We start from the raw sequence: 23,782 nt of genomic DNA, 5'->3' as shown, positions 1-23,782 counted from the left end.
CTTAAAGAGTCTTCTCTGAAGAAGAAACAAAAATGGCCTATAGACACATGAAGAAATGCTCAACATCTGTGGTCATAAAAGAAATGCAAATCAAAACAACTCTAAGATTCCACCTCACTCCAGTTAAAATGGCCAGGATCAGGAAAATGAATAACAACAGATGCTGGAGGGGATGTGGCCAGGAGGGATCACTACTACACTGTTGGTGGGAGTGCAAACTCGTTCAACCACTATGGAAAGCAGTGTGGCAGTGCCTCAAAAGGCTAAACATAGAACTCCCCTATGACCCAGCAATTCCACTACTTGGCATTTACCCAACCATCCAGAAACAAGGACATACTAAATCCACTAGCACAACAATGTTCACTGCAGCACTATTCACCATAGCAAAGATATGGAACCAACCTAGATGTCCCTCAGTTGATGAGTGGATCAACAAGTTGTGGTATTTGTACACAATGGAATTCTATGCTGCTGTCAGAAAGAATGACATCGCCCCATTTGTTAGGAAATGGAAAGACTTAGAAAAAATCATATTAAGTGAAGTAAGCCAGACTCAAAGGAACTTAGGCTCAATGGTTTCCCTCATTCGTCATAATCAGTAGAAACCTTGGGCTCTACTAGCAGAGATTTGCAATAGAGCAAAATCTTGATACATATAATGTATCATATAATGTGAAGCTAATTGAAAGGACCTCCAGGATATTGAAACAAAAGCCATATAATGAATGATTGTTGTCCTTAATGTACTATGTTGTCTCTCATCTCCTTTGCTGTCCCTTGGTTATCTCATATTGGTATAGTATCTCACTTTGTTATCTGATATATTGAATTTATTTGTATTTGGTATTTGAAATTTGATAGGGAAGGGGGGAAAACCAAGACGGGTGGGGGGTGTGGGGGGGAGGGATTTACCAAGACATGTGAAAGCGTATCAATGTACGTGAATTAATGCACCTTCTATCTGGCAAATATCATGTAACCCTTTTACTAATTACAATAAAAAAATTAAAAAAAAAGAGATAGCCAGTCTAGACATGTCTCCTGTAAAAACTCAATTTAACTATTAAGAGAATGCCTCTTAGTTCCAGCTCAAATCTCATTTTTTTTGTTTCTTAGTTACAATCTATGTTAATATCAAATTTTGCAATATGCCAGTAAAACTCCATTCTTTGTATCCATGGCAGTTCTTATGAGATAAGTAAATGAAACTAACACCAGAGAGAAAATTGGTGATTTTCAGTCAAATTCAACATCAGGAATCCATAGCAATTTCAAAAACATGTATTATAAACCTGTTCCCTTTTTACTGTGACCATTGTAAGCATTATATTTGGTCATAAGTTCATTTTCTTAAAGATTAATTATGGGCTTTTCTTATTTTTATTGCTATTGTAGACATGATATACAGAGAGTACAGTTACATAAGTCAGGTAATGTTTCCTGTGTCTCTTCTTCCTTCGCTCTCTCCCAGTTTTTCCCTCCCAATCCCACCCACAAGGTGTACAGTTCATTTTCTACATAATATCTAGTGCACACCACTGTTGTATTATTTATTCACCCTTTGGTCCAGCTTTTCTGTCTCCACCTTGCCATCTGAAATGCAAACAAATGAACAAGACAAAAAGAAAATAACATTAGTGTTTGTATTTTGAGTTCTAGCACAGCAAAAAGTAGTTGTTAAATAACAGGGGTTCTTAGTGGTTTGACTTTGTCTTGTTGTTTCATTTGAGACCAGTAGTTTATGCTTATAATCATGGCTACCTGTGGGGATCAACGCTAGAAGCTAGCTAAGGCAACTAAGTTAGTGACACACCTTCTCAACCAATAATTTCATGTGGTGACATATGCCTATCACCCTAGCTTACACAGGACACTGAAATTAAAAGGTGTGTAGTTCCTTGCTAACCTGGTAAAAAAGTCCAGCAGAGTGTATTCAACAGAAGAATATGGACATAGTGATAGGCAAAATGCAACTTCTTAAGAGGGAATCCTAATATGTCAACATGATATAAGGGAAAGTTCAACTTCCCTAATATGAATCATACATACAATGTACTCAGAACATTTACAATGCTTATTACAATTTCACATTAATTTACATCCATGTCCTTGTCCTTAGTTTCCAAGATAAGTAACACAAACTGAACACAACCTAAACTTTATTGAAATCCTCAAATAAGTATATTTTCTTATCTATTTTTAAAATGCCTAGTTCATGCCTTACATGACTGTATAGCAGAACCAGGCTTCACTTAGAAAGCTATGGCCTAGAACTGTGTGTTGTGCCCCGATGGAAAACATACAGAACTGTTCATCCACCCAGCATTACTTCTGGCAAAAGGAAGGTACTGAGATTGTGCCAGGAAACTGGAAGCCCAGTCTGCGCTTAACACAGACAAGATGACTAGAATTATCTGACACAAATAAACAATTCTAAGCAGCTCACTTGGCACTATTTTGGAGTCCTAAAATCTAAACTATTTGGCAGAGGCCACAATGATATTGCTAATATAGAAGGACATGATGATCTGAAGAAAAACAACAGTAACATGCCAAAAAAGAAGAAATTTAGATTTGATCTCTTGAAATGTGGAACTCTAAATCAAGAAAATAGAGGTGGTTGAAACAGCTTTCTTAGAAAAACAGTTACATTCACCAATTTTAAGGATTAAAAAATTATCTTTAAGTACATGTACAATGGAGGTGCCATATAACATGGCAGTTTATGAATGTAATGCATCTTAACCTGTATCATCAGTTCTTTTAATCTCATTCATATTCAACCAAGCACTTCCCTTTAAGTTGTAATGGAATTATTTTAAAAATACCAATAATAGGGGCCGGGAGTTTGGCCTAGTGGTAGAGTGCTTGCGTAGCATGCACGAAAACCTGGGTTCGATTTCTTGGTACCACATACATAGAAAAAAGCCAAAAATGGTGCTGAGGCTCATGTGGTAGAGCTCTAGCCTTAAGAATGTCCAAGGGACAGTGCTCAGGCCCTGAGTTCAATCCCAAGACTGTCAAAAAATACGAATAATAAATAAACAATGGACTGTATTTGGTATTTACAAAATTATGCAACCTTCATCACTACTTGCCTTCATATTTTATCATGCACAAAGGAAATCCTGTGTCTATTAGAAGTGAGTACCTATGCTAGCTCACCCTTCCTGCACTACAGCACCATTAATATACTTTCTGTCATTAGGCCTGACAACCTAGGCATTTTATATAAATGTAATTAAACAAAATGTGTTTTTATGACTGAATTTGCTAACCACAATGCTTTCAGAGTTCATTCCCATTGTAGCATAAGTACTTGATTTCTCACTGTTTCAAAAAAAATATTTTGTTGGTTATATGTGTTAAATTTTAGGCATCCATTTAGAAGTTAATATATCCAAGTTGTCTTCAAATTGTGATGATTGCAAATAACACTGCTCTGATCATTTGTGTGCATGTTGTTCTGTAGATACTTGCTTTCCTTCCGGAGGGATGTGTATTAAAGAGTGGAATTAATGTATCACATCCCATTGATTTGCTTAATATTTTTAGCAATAGCTAAAATTCTTTGCAAATTTTTATCATTTTAAAGGTCCTCTAACAACATAGAGATCTAACATTTCCACATGTTCAAGAACACTTGTTAATGGTTTTTATTGCTATCTTCACCTTCTTATTAAGTGTAAGCAGCCTATTATTGTTGTTTTAATTTTCATTCCTCTAAAGACAAATGATGTCTACCAGTTTTTCATGTGTTCTTAGTCCATATGTATACATTCTTTTGAAAACTATCTATCCCAATTATTTGCACACTCTCTATTGGGTTAAGTCTTTGTATATCTCAGTTTTAAGCATTTTTATAAATCTTGGGATTGTGTACATGTTTCACTTTTCGATTTGTGAGTATTGTCTCCCACTCCTCAAGTTTCCACTTGAATTTCTTGATATCATCCTTCGAAGTACAATGTACTGTGGATAAATTCTGTTTAACTAGTGTTTTATTTTTTACTGATCATTACATATCACATCTACGATAACATTGCTTGATCTCAGGACACCACGATATGTAACTCTACATTCCTTTAAACAGCCTACAATGTTAAATGTTCCATTTGTGACTATGATACATTTTGAATTAAATTTTATATATGTTGAGATAGGAGTCCAACTTCATTCTTTTGACAGTAGATAGTCGTATTAGCAATATTTGATTTTGTTTAAATGCTAAACATATTAGAAGATATGTTAAAGGACAAATAATATAATGTAAAATAATAGAGCAAATATGTATGAAACAAATACCATAATGCAATATGAAACATGAAAGGATAAAGGTGATATGAAAATATGGGATATACAAACATTCAATGAAATAGATCTTTGACCTCAATAAGTGGAAAAATTAAGCATACTTGTTAAAAAGCACATCTTCATTTGCTGGGTGGTAGCTCGGGACTATAATGTATATATTCAAGATACTGAGTTAGAAATATGCCAGTTTGTAGTAAGCCTAAGCAAAACAATAACAACAACAACAAAACATGTAGCTCCATCTCCAAAATAACAAACAAATAAGCTGTAAGCATGACTCAAATGGTAGAGTATCAGGTGAGAGTGCAAGAATTCTGAGACGCTCCAGTTAGTCACACACACAAACACACACACACACACACACACACACACACACACACACACTCCTTCTCATTCAAATCAAAATAATTCATACTAGTTATCATTTTCTACCCATATAAACAAATGCCAGATAGATTTAAAACGAAATATCAAGTAGCAAGATAAATAAAAGCAACATCATTCAATATTAATTAAAACAGAATTAAAAGGGTCAAAACCATAAAGGGAACAAAGAGAGAAATCCCAGTCTGGTTAAAAAAAACACTACAAGCTGGGCATTGGTGAATTATGCCTGTAATCCTAGGTACTCAGGAGGCTGAGATATGAGGATTGCAGTTCAAAGCCAGCACAGGCATGAAAGTCCATAAGACTCCTATCTCCAATAAACCACCAGAAAACTGGAAGTGGTGCTGTGGCTCAAGGGGTAGGGCAGTAGCCTTGAGCTCAGGCACAGTGCCCAGAGTTCAAGCCCAATGACCGATCAAAAAAAAATGTAAGAGAGAGAGGAAGAGAGAGAAAGAGAGAGAGAGAGAGAGAGAGAGAGAGAGAGAGAGAGAGAGAGAGAGAGAGAAACAATACCCTTAGAAGATGATAGTAATAGAATAGTATTGAATGCATATCACAGCCCTGAGCAATATGAACAAAACTAAGCTTATAGAAGAAAATGAGAACTCTTTTATTATTCCACTTGATTATAATTCATACTACATTGCTATATTAGCAATCATCTGGAAGAGGCTGTACTTTATTGTGGAGTTGTGCAATAAAGATGCTTTTGTTGTGACATAATTTATTGCCTTTAAATATTATAAATTTCTGAGGCAATTACAATATTCAAATATTCAAATGATGCTACAAAAAGTGCTAGATTGAGTCATGTTGGATCCTGAAGCAAAATTAAGAAATTAAATCCTGCATTTTTCTCCCATTGTGTGATTTTGTCATTATGGGATTTTTGTGATTTTTTTAAAAGATTACATTCAAATATCACTTAAATCTTGTGTAAAAAGTGAGTGACTTATACCTACACTGGAGTATTCATGTCTTGTATTCAGTTTTTCCACATATAGAAAGTGAAGACTAAAAAATATAAAATAAGTAAAGGGAAAGAAAAAGTTCATTTTGCATATATAGTGTTATATATATATACTGTGTATAATATATGCACAGTATGGATTATATACATAATGGAATCTAAAAATAATAAAATAAGCAACATAATCAGACATGAAGTAACAGTATGGTTTTAAAATCAGACCAGTTATATTTCCCTGATTGATGAAGTGATGCAACATTTATTAAAGTCAAACATTCCAAAAGTTCAAGGCTCTGGGGTAAAATGTGTACCATTTTCCAAGAATGGGATTAAGAAAAGTTTTTTAAAAATTATACTTTCCAAAAAATTTGGTATAGGGTCATGGGATACACATTTTTAAGTGGCTTTGTAAAAGGTGTTATATTCGGCCTGGCATTGTACATTCAGCAAATATTACTTAAAATAATTTTTCAGGTTTTAATTACTTAACAGAGGCTTATATATTAGAGGCAAAAATGTCTCATCTTTCAAATAAAAAAAACTGAATCCCAGAGATTCAGATCTAATCGTACAAAGTTAAAAAAATCAACCTTTTCTCTTGCTACTTAATAGGTTCTTGCTAGATTTTTAGAAACACAAGAACTGATTTTGTAAACAGTAACATCATATATCATATTCTTTTTAAAATTAATATTCTTGAATACTTTCAGAGATTGATACACACATTGATTTAAGACTGTATTCCGCATTTGAGAAACAAGGTAAAACATTGTCCAGCTTTATATGAGAATTACAAAGAAAGCCATTCAAAATGTAGTTTTTCAAAATATATATATTCAAGGGCTGTTAATAGCACACAGCTTCCTTTAGAAGTTTTTATAATGAAAACCTTTTATGATGATTAGAATGGTCTCTTGATTCAGATGCTAAAACTGAAATCACAAGATGTTTTCCAGAACATCTGCAAATCAGTGAACACTCAAATGGAATACTTAAAATGGCTCCTCTGGTATTGGCAATTGTCAACTGTGTTTTAACATTCAGTCTGCTATCTTCTTTCGTTCCAGCTGACCCAATAAAACCGTCTACCAGCTCCTTGCCACATCTGCTGGTACACGATACAGAAATATTTTATTGAAAGAATGACAAAACATGATTCACAATGAGAATATACTCTCAGGCATACTAGGCAACACTTAAGTCTTTGACAGTCATTTCTTTCAATAGAAAAGAAATAAAACTACTCTGGAAGAAATATGAAAACTAGCTTCCACTTACGGCATTGGGACACTGCTAAAGTATGGGATACTGTATCATCAAGGGAACTTTCACAAACAGTTTCTATGCCAGAGTACTCTAGAATCATCTAGCCTGGCTATTAAACATTATTTGAAATGATATGGAGGAAGTGGCACTGTGGCTTCACGTGGTACAGCAATAGCCTTGAGCTGAAGAGCTCAGAGACAACGCCCAGGCCCAGAGTTCAAGCCCCATGTCAGAAAAGAAAACAAACCTATGGAGGACAGGAGTTTGGCCTAGTGGAAGAATGTTTGCCTAGCATGCACAAAGACCCGGGTTCTATTCCTCGGTACCACATACATAGAAAAAGCCAGAAGTGGTTCTGAGGCTCAAGTGGCAGAACTCTAGCCTTGAGAAAGCCCAAGGACAGTACTCAGGCCCTGAGCTCAATCCCAGGACTGGCAAAAAAAAAGCCATGGAGTGGATGTGATTCAGAAAGCTGGTAAAGTAATAAAATAGTGTAAGTAATTCTAAATCTTTTTCCCGGAGCATATATGAATATTATGCATCCACTACTGAGCTACTGAGTTCTAACAAGTAATCATTTATACATGTACTCATTGAAGAAGTATTTACTGAGTGCCTCTACAGATACTATCCAAAATATATGACAAAATAAGTGAATGGCCCAAAATTCTTTCCATTCCACAGCTTGCATATTAGAATTTTCACTATAAATTTGCCCCATTTTTAGGTAAGAAGTACATAAGGATACTTAATTTTACTAAAAGGGAATATGTTCATAGAAGTCTGAAAGCATAATGCATTGCTCATAATACAATATGGATGTTCTATATAATAAAGCCAGTCAATAAATTTAAATTGCTAAATCAATATTCAATCTTATATTTAGAATAGCCAAAATTATAACTAGATTTATGTCATGCCTTACAACTGCAACTAAATTCTATTATGAGAATTGAAATGATTGTCATCCTACAGAAATGTTTCTGAATAGCAGAATTATAAATACATGTGTGTGTACATGTGTGCGTGTGCATATGTGTGTGTGTGTGTGTATTATATAATACGCCTATAAGGCTGTTTCATTGACATCTTGTATGTGAGGCTTTTTTGGAAAAGGTATATATATTTTGGTAATGAGTATGTCTTTTGTGATTTATAAAATACATTTACTGAGCAAGCTCAAAAATAGGGAAAGACATGTCTTCACAGTAGAAAGGTAAGAATTAGCCATTATAAATTTCAATCATTCACTGATATTTCCTTGTTGGGGAAAGATGATTAAAAGCAAATTGTCCAAAAAAATCAATGATTGTTGGTATACACAATTATGAGGCACCATGATGCAACTCTAAAGATTTAATATGAACTTTAACTGAAAAAAATAGTAGGAAGCTGAAACATTCTGAGATATGCAGTGGGAGACACAGACAACAAGTAGAGGCAAGAATAAATATAGGCCAGAAAAATTATATGTGTGTGAAAATGGAACAAGGCAAATTGGTAAGAATGGTTTAAGAAAGGAGAAAGGAGAGTAGAGAAAATGCTAGAAGAGATCATCATAATCAGAAACATTGTATATATAAATGGACTTATTAAAATTAAAACTAATACAATTAAATGATTTAAATTAAAAATAAGCAGAATAATCAAAATGGTAAAGTGTCTGTCCAAAGCCCACTTTTCATAGTTTAATAGGATTTTGAACCTCACTTGTTTTCAGAGTTTCAGTTTCTTTCCAAAATGGGGAGTAGTTGTAATGATTTCAGTCATTGTGAACATTAATGGTATAATATAATCATGATATAAGATTGCTTAATATAGATGGCAACTCAAAATTGTCATTAGAACTTGTCAGTTTATGTCTAAATAAATTTCTTATTACTAAGCTAGTTTTTAGTAGTAGAAACAGTTTGGAAACAATAAGGATGGGCAATGAAAAGATTTTGGTTAATTTATAATTTAACGAATTAATAGTATGTAACTAAAATGATGAAATGCAGAAACATTAAGTAAAATATTTTACTAATTTTCCTACATTCACAAAAATCAAGATAAAAGTGAATATAGTGATTGGCATTTAGATGCTGTAAAAATCTTGTATAATCTCAGAATACAGAAAATGTTGATTAATTTTAAAATATAGTACATAACAAACACATTACATTTCATAATGAACTGTTGAACTATTATAACAAAACGTAAAATATCTAAAACAAAAAAATGGAAAGAAAATCTGGGGAAAAATCATGATCAAGGCATAGCCAAATAAGGAAGGAAAAAAGTAGAATAAACTGAAAATACCCAACATCACAGAAATGAATAAAATATTTTAGTTCTCACAGTAACTAGAAACAATAATTTCCCATTAAATTCAAGGTACATATTTTAAATATTTATTACTTATTAATTATATTTAATTATAAGATAACAAATAATAACAAATGAAAAGTAACTGAAAATCAAAAGAAAATTTTCACAGTTGTAATAATACATATAAGACACATATAGACACTCAAGACAGAGACAACAATAGAGATACATTACTGTAAACCACTCATTATGGATGTATCATCACTAGTCAGGAAGAATTAAGCAACAGTACTCACAAAAGTCAGATAATTTGTATTTTATTCATGAATCACTGAAAACAGTGTTACTTTCACATCCTGTATTTTAGACCATTTCTTTCCTTCATTTGCCCTCAGTGATAATGGGAAAACTGCCTCCTATCTACAGCTGGAAGCCATGACTTTTCACATGTCAGGAGAGAGGTTTCCCAGAAGACAAGATGATAAGGAAAACAACAACAACAACAAAAAAAACAGTGTTATAGAAAACAAGGTCATTGGGTCAGGGAAATAGCAGTTCTATCACATTTTTTCCAGTGAGAAAAGTGAAGATGAGGAAGAGCAAGTCAAGGTCACAAAGCCAAGCAATTTAAACTTCATGCACTTCATCCTCATGTACTTCATTCTCAGCGCCCTTTCTAACATATCACCTACTTTTTTCTTGTGGGTTGTAGGGCCTGTGCTCAGGGTGTGAGCACTGCTGTCCCTGAGCTTTTACCCTCAAGGTTAATGCTCTACCATTTTGAGTCACATCACCACTTGTGGTTTTCTGGTAGTTCATTGGAGATAAGGGGGTCATGAACATTCCTGCCCAGGCTGGCTTTGAACCATGATCTTCAGATCTCAGCCTTCTGAGAAGCTGGGATTCCAGGTCTGAGCCTACAGTGCCCAACTTATATCAGCTATTTTTCATTAAAGAATTTATTAACATTGATTTTTACATTGTATTTCAAATGACGTGTTTAACAAATGAGTGTTCAAGAAGGGAATCTCTGTATACAATCACTGGCACTTAAGTTTTAGAATATAATCAAAATTAGGCTAAGAGTTTGTATATCATAGATACATATTAATTTATGAAATAAAACATTATGTCTATAGTCATAGTTTTTTATCATTATATCTGCTATTTTTATTAATAAAAATCTAGTTGATTAACTCAAATGGATGACTGAAATGAAGGGTACTTTCTAGTAAACAGTTTCTGTTCAACTCTACAGACACAAGAAATTCAAATAAAACACAAGTAATTTCTTTAATTATGTGTTATCAACTTTGAGTAGTTGTATAAAAAACTTTCCACTAAACAAATCATATTGTAAGCACAATGTATCTTGATCAATGTCATCTCCTTCATCATTCTCCCAAATTTAGTTTCATAGGAAATGCATTCAATATTATGACTGCATTCTCTCCCTTTCCTTTCATTACCTTACCCCACATTACCTTAACCTGGCAAATAATTTAATCTCATATTATACAATTATTTGAAAGTATTTTAAGCTTTTCTATTAGAGTATCAGTGTTTAGTTTCCATATATTATAAGATAAAAGAATTCAAATATAGAGGTGCTACCTTTGAACATGTTGACACATGGACATAGGACATTTGAAATGCTATTAAGATTAAATTAGAACGTGCTTAGAAACTTCTTTGTTAGGAAGCATTGATTCCTCACTTGGATCCACAAGATAACTAAAAGCAAAAAGCCTAGCATCTCTTCCTTCTGTAGGTATCTGTCTCTCCTATTCTCCACATATAGGCATGTTAATCATTTGAGAAACAGCTGTCCAGAAACTGAGGATTTTTAATCTTTTTCATCCTCCTTTAAAAGTAAAAGTACAAAGATAAAGGTCAGTAATAGATTTTGATGTCAGCTTTTACAACTTCCCCATCCAGTCCTCTGAGAATGTGCCTGAAAATCTCTGGTCATTTTCCTAAACCTCACATGATGAAATCACCCTTCCAAGCAGCAACAGTCAAGCAAGAAAAATTTCTCAGTTATCTTGCAGAACCATGACTCAGGTAACCATAGTGCTTAATCATGAATCTCTCTTGCCTCTTTCCAAACTATATTTGTAGTAAAACCTTAAAGCCCAGATTGACTGAAATACTTAGTCTCAGTCTTCTTAATATGACCATGTTGATTGATGTTTTCCTTTTTCACCAGTATGTTTATTTACTTTCAACGACACAAGTGACCAGACCTGACTTACTAGAATCCCCAGGGTTAGACTTCTATCCTATGACTCTAGGTACAAGGGGAGAGCACAAGGGGCAGGACCTCATCTGGGACCTGCACACTCATACTTACCCTTCTTACTGTCACTCATTCAAAATATAAGATTCTCTCAGTCTCTCTGTCTCTCTGTTTTTTTTTGTCTTGATCTCTCTCCTCTCCTGTGTGTTTCCCTTCTTCTTCCCCTCTTTTCCTCTGACATTCCTTGCCACAAAAGGACTTTCTCTAGATCTATTGTCTGTCTTTTCTGTTGGACTCCCATTTATGTGTGATTATGTGTGTGTGGGTTTGTGTATGGGTAATTCTAAAGTATTAGCAACATACTTAGATCAGCTTGTCACCAGTTTTGACAACCTTTCAATTCCAGCCAACTCTTACCTACATGAATTTTTTCTTTTACCACAGTCTTGAGTCTTACTGAACAGGCTGCACAAATGTAATTAATTTTGAAAGATTAAATGAAAATGTCTAACTCCTTTATTCATGCACCAGTAGAGCTTTTCCACCACCATGGCTATAACAACTGGTGTTAAATTTCATTTATTTCCTAAGCCTATTGGCACTTTCTTATACTATAGCCCTTGATCAATACAGGAGCATGGTTTCTCTCTAGGGATCCCATGTCACTTTGTGTTATTTTGCTCAACCAGGACTGCTGTATAAAGCCCCTATCCTTGATATGTGGACGATTTGTGTGTACTTTTCCTTTTATACTTCTTCCATTTTCTCTTTTCTAAATCTTCCTCAAAGTTCGAATGTTCTTGGTTTCTAAACTGGATGGACAGAGCCATTCTTACTTATATATGATCCATAGAAGCTGTGGAACATGGAAATTAAGAGTATTAACTCTACACAGAAGCCAATATGCTGGAATTAAAATCCCTTCTCTTCCTACTTCAATGACCTTGGTCAAAATTACTTAACCTCTCACTCTGCTTTATTTTTCCTATTCCTAAAGCAATAATAATGAACTACTCTTGTTATGAGGATTAAATGAGATGACCCATGTAAATCACTTATATACATGGTACAAAGTAAGTGATGAATAAATTGTAGCAATTAATAATCTGCTCTTTTTAATATCTCTATGGTACCATGGGAGGGGATTTAGGTCAAATATGTGATTTCCAGGTATTGCATGGTTAGGTTAAAGCAATTTTGAAACACGCTCTAATTCGTTTGTTCTCTGAAGCGAATTAAAGTAATAGTTACAAAAATAAGTTACTAAGTCCAAGTGTCATAGGTTAAAAAAAATAACATGGAAAACAGAAATAATACTAGACTTTTAAATCTTCAAGTCCAGCTGAATCAGCAAAACTTGAATTCTTATAGCACAACTAGCCTTACTACCTGTGTGACCTTGAGCAGTTATTTAAAACACATTCGAATTGCAATTCCTTCACATGACAAAAGAGGTTAATCTGGAAGATTTTTCTTTAAAAAGCCAAATATTTGACAAAAATATTATATGTGAAAATTTTCAGTAGTAATTACTTGTAAGTTATATCATTCATCTGTATAACAATGTTATGGAGTATGAGTGATAATCCTCATTTTCTGACAGAGAAATGATCAATTATCTGCCTGAATTGCAACAATTAAATGACAGAAAATATCAAAGTATTTTACAAAGTACAAACCACTGCCCAAACATTATCACTTCAGTGCTATGTATTTGTTTTTACAAAACACATCATTTCAATAAATTCTGTATTTTTCCTCAGTATTTTGATGGAAAGTTTGAATGTGAACCATTGATAATTCTCTTTAGATTTTAATTTGATGATCAAATTAGAAACCTTACAAAACTATTAATGGAACACTAAAAAGAAAAAAATGTAAATTAAATTGGAAAGTATTACTGAGCTAGCAACCTATATGCCATTAAATCTTGTGTGAAAATTAAAGCAGTTAATGTTAAAATAGATTTCAAAATATTGACACAATTTCATTTATCACAGAGGTAAAGACAAAACATTTTTGAAACCTATGAATTAAATATAATTATTTTTTTAAATAAGAAGATTACAGGAAAGATTTGGGTGGAATTGTTTTATTTGTGATACAGTCATTCTTGTATAACTTACCACCTGGGAATTTTTTTTCAAAAAATTTCATGATATAGATGGCTACCCAAAAGCACCAAGTTTTTGCCAAGATATCCAACAATTTTTACTGGAAAACTGTCACTTTTAAATGTGATAAACTGCAAACATGAAATAGTAATATCAACTATTAAAAATGAAGCCACCCAAGGAGCAAGGAATGATAGATAACTTGGTAAGTTCTTTAATGCCATAAAAAGTTCATAAATGGTTGGGCCAGGAGTTTGGCCTAGTGGTAGCGTGCTTGCCTAGCATGCCCAAAGACCCGGATTCGATTCCTTGGTACCACATAATTAGGAAAAGCCAGAAGTGATGCTGAGCCTCAAGTGGTAGAGCTCTAGCCTTGAGAAAAATCCAAGGACAGTCCTCTGGCCCTGAGCTTAAGCCCAGGACTGGTTAAAAAAAAGTTCATAAATGGAAACTAGTTTTGATGGTGTCCTAGGTTTGATTTGTGACCTGTAACTACAGCACACCAATTCAGATAGATTTTTTTTTGTAGATAAAATGAAAATGAAGTATCTCAATTCTGTCTGAAAATACCTAATGTGGCTATATAAGTATATATTTGTGGGCAATTGAAATACAATCCTCATCAGTACTGTATAACACTTTGAAGGGATCCATTGGGACCAGGATTTGGCCTGTAGAAAACCTGTAATAGCTGTTTTTAGCACTTGAGGATAATGAAGAAATTTAGGTATTCGCAATACTATTATTCAATACAGTATATCTTCATTTCTTTAATAAAAAAGAAGGAAATTCCTGCTGATCAAGTGTTAGATAGCCTAAGGCTCATCGGGGGAATAAAATAGCAATGCCTGGTTCATCTGAATATTAACCTTTTATGATTCTACTGGGTATAGAAGCTGAATAGAATGAGGTGAGGTTATTAAAACATATAACTCTATAATACACACATTTCTCACTGTTCCCTCCAGAGTCCAAGTGTTTCTTTCCATTTGAATGAAGCAGGGAATAATTTATCACTATGATCTTCCCAGTTTGTATTTATCTTTAATGAAAGCTTTGGCAGTTTATTTTTGTAATTAAACTTTGCTCCAGAAAATCATAACAATCAATAAAAATGTAAGTCTGCATGAAAGTGATGGTGACCCCAAGTGTCAGTAGTGTGTGTGTGTGTGTGTGTGTGTGTGTGTGTGCATTTTAGAATAACCAGTCATAACTTCTTTTCCAAAGTTTATTGATAAGGGTGATTTTTTTTCCTCAAAGGCTACCTAATGCTTTCTGAAAGTCAACTGAAAGTGAGACTGTGACATGGTCAGATAAGAGAGCACTTCCTACAGTCCTTTTTTTCATATATTTTTATTGTAATTAATAAAAGGGTTACATGATATTTGCCAGATAGATGGTACATTAATTCCCATACATTGATACCCTTTCACATTTCCCTCCCCCCATCCCCATCCCTCATCTTGTTTTCCCCCGTTCCCTATCCAATTTCATATAACCAAATACAAATATATCCGATATATCAGGTAACAAAGTGAGATACTGTAACAATATGAGATAACCAAGGGACAACAAAAGAGATGAGAGATAACATAGTACATTAAGTACAACAATCATTCATTATATGGCTTATGTTTCTATATCCTAGAGATCCTTTCATTTAGCGTCCTACTATATGGCCTTTTGTATCAAGGTTTTGCTCTATTGCAAATCTCTGTTAGAAGAGCCCAAGGTTTCTACTGATTATGACAAATGAGGGAAACCATTGAGCCTAAGTTCCTTTGAGTCTGGCTTACTTCACTTAATAGGATTTTTTTCTAAGTCTTTCCATTTCCTAACAAATGGGTCGATGTCGTTTTTTTCTGACAGCAGCATAGAATTCCATTGTGTGCAAATACCACATCTTGTTGATCCACTCATCAACTGAGGCACATGTAGGTTGGTTCCATATCTTTGCTATGGTAAACAGTGCTGCAATGAACATTGTTGTGCTAGTGGATTTAGTATGTCTTTGTTTCTGGATTGTTGGGTAAATGCCAAGTAGTGGAATTTCTGGGTCATAGGGGAGCTCTGTGTTTAGTCTTTTGAGGAACTGCCATACTGCTTTCCATAGTGGTTGAACGAGTTTGCACTCCCACCAACAGTGTAGTAGTGATCCCTCCTGGCCACATCCCCTCCAGCATCTGTTGTTATTAGTTTTCCTGATCCTGGCCATTCTAACTGGAGTGAGGTGGAATCTTAGAGTTGTTTTGATTTGCATTTCTTTTATGACCAGAGATGTTGAGCATTTCTTCATGTGTCTATAGGCCATTTTTGTTTCTTCTTCACAGAAGACTCCTACAGTCCTTTTATACACATCATTATTCAGAAACAGAAGAACTTAGAAGACGTCAGCCTGGAAATGTTAGTTATGTGGACTAGAGAAGAATGTATAATCTTGTTCAGCAGAGTATGAAAGTTTCTCTATATCTGCTACTCTTAAATCAGTAATAGCTGAAGATGAAACATTTTTAAATAAAATAGTATACTTGGTAATACATGCTAAATCTTTCTGAAGCAAGAGCCAAGGCCATAATAAGCCACCACACTAAACTGTTTTCATAAAGCCATTAGTTTGAATTTTGAAATAACTATGTGGGTTGCCATGAAAATTTGCTTGCATTCAGATCATCTGTGAAAGACATAAAATATCACCAAATACTTTGTTTCTCTTAATTCTCACACAATTTAGTATGTTGATATGGTTGACTGGTAGTAGACTATGTGAAAATACATGGATTCCCTACTATGTAGCAGATTGTTGTGATTTATTCAGCAATATACATCTTCATACACATACACAACTGTTGAGGCAGAGCTGGTAATCATTAATGTTTTATGGAGAGGTTTATGGACACTTAAAGCTAAATTTTTATCCAAGGTAAAAAAAAACCCTCTTGGGTCACAGATCAGTTTATATTAGCTTAAAATTAATATTTAATTTCCTAAAATATGCTGGTTTATATAGAATATGCTCAGAAAATGTTTAATAGTCTGTATTTTATTTTAGTAATATATACACTTTTTTCAAATTAAATCTTTAGTGCCTGAAGACTAGTACCTTCATTAAATTCATATTTTCAGAGTTACAGCAGTTGTTTCAACATAGAACGACTAGGTGGCCTTCAGTAAATGATAGTTATTTGAACTTAAAATTGACATCAGATAGTTAAAGTAAAATATAAACGTAATATAGATGCAATATACTGAATAAATATAATCTCAAGACAGGTTCAAATGTTCAGGTACAAATATGAAAATGCTATTCTATATGGTGTTGGGAAACGAACTTAAGTCTTCACATGTGCTAGGTACATGCTGCCTTGCTGTGTGCATCTTCCTTCTTTTATTTTGTTGGTCAGATGCCTTTCCATTTGAGGTAGCCCACAAAGTGGCTTATTATTTTACTTAAGATATTTTATTAGCACAGTTGAATTGGAAAATAGAAAAGGAATTTAGAGTCAGACAAACATATTCAAATCTCATTTCATCTCTAGTATATAACTTAGACTCAAATGTTCGAATTTTCTTCACTTTAGATGTCTAATCACATTGTTGCAATATTAGGTTACTATAAAACTTAAATAACAAAATATATATTAAAGTGAGCCTGTATTAAATATAGTTTTACTGGTACTCTACTTGGTTGCCATAATAATCAGTCTTTGTTTATAGCTCTAAATGGCAAACACAAAATTTAGTCTTTGTATTGATTACCCAAAGAAAATAATGATGAAGAAGCTTTACCCAAAGAAAATACTGTTTTACCCAAAGCAATACTGTTTTACCCAAATAAAATAATGAGGGTAAAGCAATACTTCTAAGTATTGGTTTTACTTCATTATAGAGACTGACAAGTTTTCAATCTGCTTAACTGATGATATGCATTCTAGTCCAAATTTTAAGGTCTTAGAATAAGAATTCTGATAATACAATTCTTATTCTGAGAGTTGGAACAACTTGGTGTTCTAGCTCACGGGAGGGGGCAGGGTTCTGTGCATAAGCTAGAAAGAGAATTCCCTTTCTCTCTTGTTTATTCAGGTCCTCACTTGACTAGATGGTACCTCTTCACAAGTAATCTACTTTGCTCAGTGTACTCACTCACACATTAATCTCATCATACAGTTCTTTTGCAGACACCTTCAGTATGCTCTTTAGGGAAATATCTAGCAGCCAATAGCCCAGTCAAGTAACACAAATCCATCTCAGGCAATATAAAACTTCAGTTTTAAAGTGAAAACACTTAAGACAAAATCCTTTACTATGTGGGTGCTTTCCAAAAAAATGTAACAATAGAGAGATTATTTTGTTCTTATTGCCTCACTTCTCATGTAAATGTCATAGATTTACTTGACACTTGTTATGTCAGTAAACTCTTCTCACTATTACTCATGGAATTTTTTATACTTGCTGGAAAATATGTCCTATTTTTCCTAATTCAAATCTGAATATCATTTTCTGCTTCATTCCAGGCTCTTCTCTCCAAAGGCTGGAATACTTCCGGCAAGATATTTAGACATTGAAAATATCACAGAATAAAATGAGGCTAAAAATGTAGGTATGTTGAGGCCAATAGAGATGCTGGTTGCTTACAGTTTAAAAAAAAAACAAACAGAAACAAGTGTGTGGTATCGTGGCTCATGCTTAGCTACTCAAGAAGCTGAGATCTGAGGATCAAGGCTCAAACCAGCCCCAGGCACTAAATCCATGAGAATCTTATTTCCAAATAACCAACCAGAGAACCGGAAGTTGTGCTGTTGCCCCAGGGGTAGGGCAGTACTCTTAAGCTTAAGAGCTCAGGGACAATTCCCAGGCCAAGTTAGTGTGGTAGCCTTGAACAGAAAAGTGCACAGTCCCAGAGTTCAATAGCAGCATTAGATAAGTAAAGATTATTATCCATAATATAGTGAGGATATTATATGATATGTTGCTACATAGGTTAAAACCATAAACTTGTCCAAGATATTACCTTAACCCTTCAGTGTCTTCTATCTTTAAATTAGCAATATTAATTTAATCTGCCAACTATGTTTGTAGAATAATTAAAATATTACACATAAAGTTATTTGGAAAGATTCTAATTTTTCTCTTCTATCCATTCTTGTCATAATTCATCAAACAGGTAAGGAAAAAGAACATTTTAAAAGAATTCTATATGGATTATGATACTATAGAGATTAAGCTTATTAAAATTGGACTGCTTTACCCATTTTATTCTTAAGTAATAGCATTTAATTTATATGCATAAATATATATACTTCTATGTGTAGTATACTTCTATATTACATATATCAATATCTTCAAGTAGTTGCACCAAAGAATTGGCATTTAGCAAAGCAGTTTAGGAATATATCTTGATTAATGTCACCCCTTACAATATTCTCAACTATTTCTCCCCAACCTACTCCTTCCCTCACTGTTCTTATATTGAATGGCAAATATTAAAGATCTTACTGCCTTCTCCTCCTCTTCTCTTCATTCGTCTACCATTTTCCTCATGACTCCACCTCAACATGCCTTATGAATACCTGATCCTGGTGTTTTTGTTTGCTGAACTTTGACTTTGCCTTTCTAATTAATTAAACTATTTGAATTTTCCCTTCAAGCTACTATATTTCACTTAATATATTTGTATACACTTTGATCACCACCCCACATATGTACAAATTTATAAGCTGAGTTTAGTTTCCACATATGAGGGAAGATATGTGTCCTTTGTCTCTCTGGACCTGACTTACTTCAGTTAATACATTTTTATCCAGGTCCAGGAATAGAAACCATTTCTTATAATATAATTCCTTTTAATAGATGAGTAAATTCCACTGTGCATATATACCACATTTCCTGATCCATTCATCCATCCAGGGACATCTGGGCTGATTCCAGACCTTGTCTATGGTGAATAGTACTAAATTTTCGTGGCTTTACTGTCTCTTAGTTGGTAATTTTTTAAATAAATTCTCAGGAGGGGAATCACTGGATAGTTCTATGTTTCTTTTTTTGTGGAACCACTATATTGCTTTCTAGAATGGTTTAAGAAGTTTACATTCCCACCAACATTTCATTAGGGTTCCCTTTTGTCCACATCCCTCCCATAATGTGTTCCTGTTTACATTCTTCATGATGGCCATTCTGCCTGAAGTGATGTGGAGTCCCAGTGTTCTTTTATGGCCACAGGTGCGGAATATTTCTTCATGTGTCTATTGGCCATGTTTACTTCTTTTTTATTGTATAGAGGGGTTACAGCTACATTCTTCAAGTAATGGGTATATTACCTCTCGAAACTTGATACCTCTTATCATGTTTTTGTCCCTCTTTCCCTCCTCCCCACTTTAGCCCATTTATTAATTGGGTTCTTGGTTTCTTACACATTTACTTTTTTGATATTTTTCTCTATATTATGGATATTGGACCACTATCTGATGTGTAGCTTGCAAAAATCTGCTCTCATTGTGTAGGGTATCTTTGTAAATGTTGGCTATGTCCTATACCATGCAGAAAGTTTGCAATTCCATTTCCCAAGTACTTCTTTAATTTACTGTGCTTCTGAGTTTTTAACTCAGAAAGTTTCTTCTTGTGACATGAAGCACTAAAGTTTCTTCCAATCCTTCCTGTAGTAATGCCCTGGTTTCTCATTGTTCATTGAGGTCTTTGATCGACTTTGAATTGATGCTAATGTATTGTGATTGGTAGGGAAATCAGTTTCAGTTTTCTGTGTGTGGTATCTAGTTTTCCAAGAACCATTTGTTGAAGATGCTGTTTTTCTTTTAGTCTGTGTTTTTGGTTCTCTTATTGAATATTATATGGCTATAAAACTGTGGATTTATTTCTAGGTCTCCTTTTTGTTTCATTGGCCATTGGGCCTATTTGTGTTCCAGTACTAAGCAGTTGTCATTACTATTGCTCTTTACTAGAGTGTGGAACTTTACCTGTACACTAACTTTTCTGATAAGTATCACTTTTGCAATTCAGAACCTCTTATGCTTTCATATGAACTGACTTCTACGTTTCATTGATTTCAATGTGATTTTAATAGGTATTACATTGAATTTGAAGATTGGTTTAAGCAGTATTGCCACTGGCATGATATTAAATCTGCCAATCCAGGAGCATGGAAAATCTCTCCACTTCCTAATATTGTCTTTGATTTCTTTCCTTCACTGTACAAATCCTTAACATCATTGGTTAATTTCTGTTTTCATTTCTTTTCTTTTTTCATTCCAAGACTATTTTGTTGCTTATTATGTATCTATTGAATTGGTTTGTATCTTCTCAGTGCAGGTTATATGTATTGATATTCATTACAAAAGCATTCATTTTGTTGTTACTCATGGGCCTTGAACTCAGGGACTGAGCACTGTCCTTGGGCTATCTCAAGGCTAGAGCTTTACCACTTGAGCCACAGAACCATTTCTGTCTTTTTCTATGTATATGTGTTACTGAGGAATCAAATCCTAGTCTTCACATGCATGCAAGGCAAGCACTCTACCACTAGCCAAACTCCCAGCCCCAGAAAGCATTCATTTTTGCCATATTCTCCCATTTATTGTCATAATAATTTGCCATATATTCCATATGATATACTAATTCTGATTATGTTGCCTTTTCATTTCAAATTGTATTTAATTTGAGTCATTCTTTCTCAAATATGTTGAGGGTATATTAATTTTGTTATTTTTTCAATGAACCAGCATCTTCTTTTGTAGATTCTTTATATTGTTTTTGGTCTATAATTTGTGAAAGTCTAATCTAATCATTTCTTTCGATCTACTGGTTTTCAGTTTGGATTTTTTTTCTAGGAGCTTGACGTGACTTAATAGAGTATTAATTTTAGACTTGTCTAGTTTTTTTTTTTTGCATAGGCACTAGTCGCTATAAACTTTCCTTTGATTATTGCTATTGTTGTGGTCAAGTGTTCCTGGTATACCATGTGCTCATTTATATTAAATTTTAGAAGTGTTTGAATTTTTCTTCTTATATCCTTTATGACTCACTTATTCAGCAATATATTAGTCAGTTTCCATGAGATTGACTTTTTTATGGCTTTGACTGTTGAGCTGTAATTTTACTCGGTTGTGGTCTGGCAGAACATCAGAATTAACTTCAATTTTCTTGAATTTGCAGGTTTCATATCTTGATCAAGTATACCATTTGAAAAATATCCCATGAGCTGCTGAGAAAAATGTCTATGGTGATGGTGTTTGATGGAATGTTCTGTAGATTTTTCTTAGATCTAGCTGTTCAATACAGGTATTTAGCTCTGAGTTTTCTTTGTTGACTTTTTGCATGGATGCTCAATCCAAAGGTGACAATGATATGTTGAAGTCTCCACAAATCAATGTCTTTGGGTCCACTTGTTTTGAGATCAATTAGTGTTGGTTTGATGAAGTTGGGAGCTGCCACCAAAACAAGACTAGAGATGATACTCAAAGATGTCAGAAAATCAACCTGAACAAGAAATAAGTAGAGAAAACAGACCCTATCACATAAGCACATGTAGTAGGTAGAGATATGATCTCTAAAAGGGGAGAGGATAACATGACAGGAAATATTACATATTTTTTTGCCAGTCCTGGGGTTGAGCTCAGGGCCTGAGCACTGTCCTTGGACTTTCTCAAGGCTAGAGCTCTACCACTTGAGCCTCAGCACCACTTCTGGCTTTTTTGTATGTATGTGGTACCAAGGAATCGAACCCGGGTCTTCGTGCATGCTAGGCAAGCACTTTAACCACTAGGCCAAACTCCTGGCCCAATATTACATATTTATGAGTTCTATCATTCAATATCAATGGACTCAAATCCCAATCAAAAGTCATAGAGTGGCTGTATCAAAAGGCAAGACCCTCCATCTCCTGCCTAAAAGAGACAAATTTATCTGACAGAAACAAATATGTGTTCATTGTGAAAGGCTGCAACAAACTCTTTTGAGCAAATGGCCTTCATAAACAGGCCCAATAGCAATAATAATATAAGATAAAACAGATTTTATGTTTAAATTAGCAAGAAGAGACAAAGTACACAATATACTCATAAAGAGTTCTATCAGGATGAAATAACAATCCTAAAATGCTATTCACTGAATGTTGAACCTTGGCACATTATTCCACACTAGAATGATTGAAATCTAACTGTGAATTAATGCACCTTCTATCTGGCAAATATCATGTAACCCTTTTATTAATTACAATAAAAATATTAAAAAAGAAGATACTTTTCTTGATTTTTTAAATTTTCTTCCAGTCTTTCTGTATCTTCATAGGATTATATTTTCTTCTACTTTTTTAGAGTTTGGGGTAGGTCAGTCACACTGTGGGAAGAACCCTGCCACTTAGGCTCTGCCATTGCTTGCATGGAATCCACCTGGAACCATGTCTTTGTTTCTCTGCTCTGAAAAAGACAGTTTTTGGATTTGGGAAGCCTACTTCCTTTGGCCCATATCCAGGTATGTATCATATAGGGTGGAAGCTGAAAACCTGTGCTTCACTTAGTTTTCGGGGATTAGGTTGGAGAAAGAGCTCTGAAATCAGAGCCCTTCTAGTCGCTTACCGTTCATTAGATGCTCCACTTCACTCAGCACTGGGATCTATGTTTGAGGGTTGTGGTTTGGAGCAACATCCTGCAATACCTGTCTGTATGGATTTCTGATCATAGCAGTTCTTGCCGATATGGATGTGGAGTTTGTCTGGTATCCTTATCACTTTCTGTAAGTACCAGGACAGCAGTAGACTGAATCCTCAGCTACGGGGTTTGGTTTCTGATTTCTGAGTACAAAACTTTGTCCCTTTTGCCTGATCTCCCCCCTAAGAGCTGATCTCTGATGAGGTGAGGTGGGTAGGAGACTGAATCCTTTCTTGCCTGGTGCAGGCTGAGACCAAGCAGTCTCTGAGTGATGAAGTCATAATTTTGTCCTGCTCCCTCACCCACCGTGCTCTGTAGTTCACCTCCTTTATAGCTTGTTCCACAGTTTCAACAACACCCTTATCACTGGTCACTAGGGATTGTGAGAATGTAACTCACAGTGTTTTTGTAAACATGGTCTCCTTCTGGAGTTCCCCTATGAAGTTTTTTGTGTGTTGCAGTGTATCTGAAACAGGACTGGGTTTCTCAGTGATATCAGGGCTCACCCAGTCTGGTGATCAGC

The sequence above is a fragment of the Megascapheus bottae genome, chromosome X (genome assembly GCF_031878675.1).
Source record: "Megascapheus bottae isolate mThoBot1 chromosome X, mThoBot2.hap1, whole genome shotgun sequence".
Classification (NCBI taxonomy): domain Eukaryota; kingdom Metazoa; phylum Chordata; class Mammalia; order Rodentia; family Geomyidae; genus Megascapheus; species Megascapheus bottae.
The sequence above is the reverse complement of the archived record's forward strand: the minus strand, read 5'-3'. Positions refer to the sequence as shown.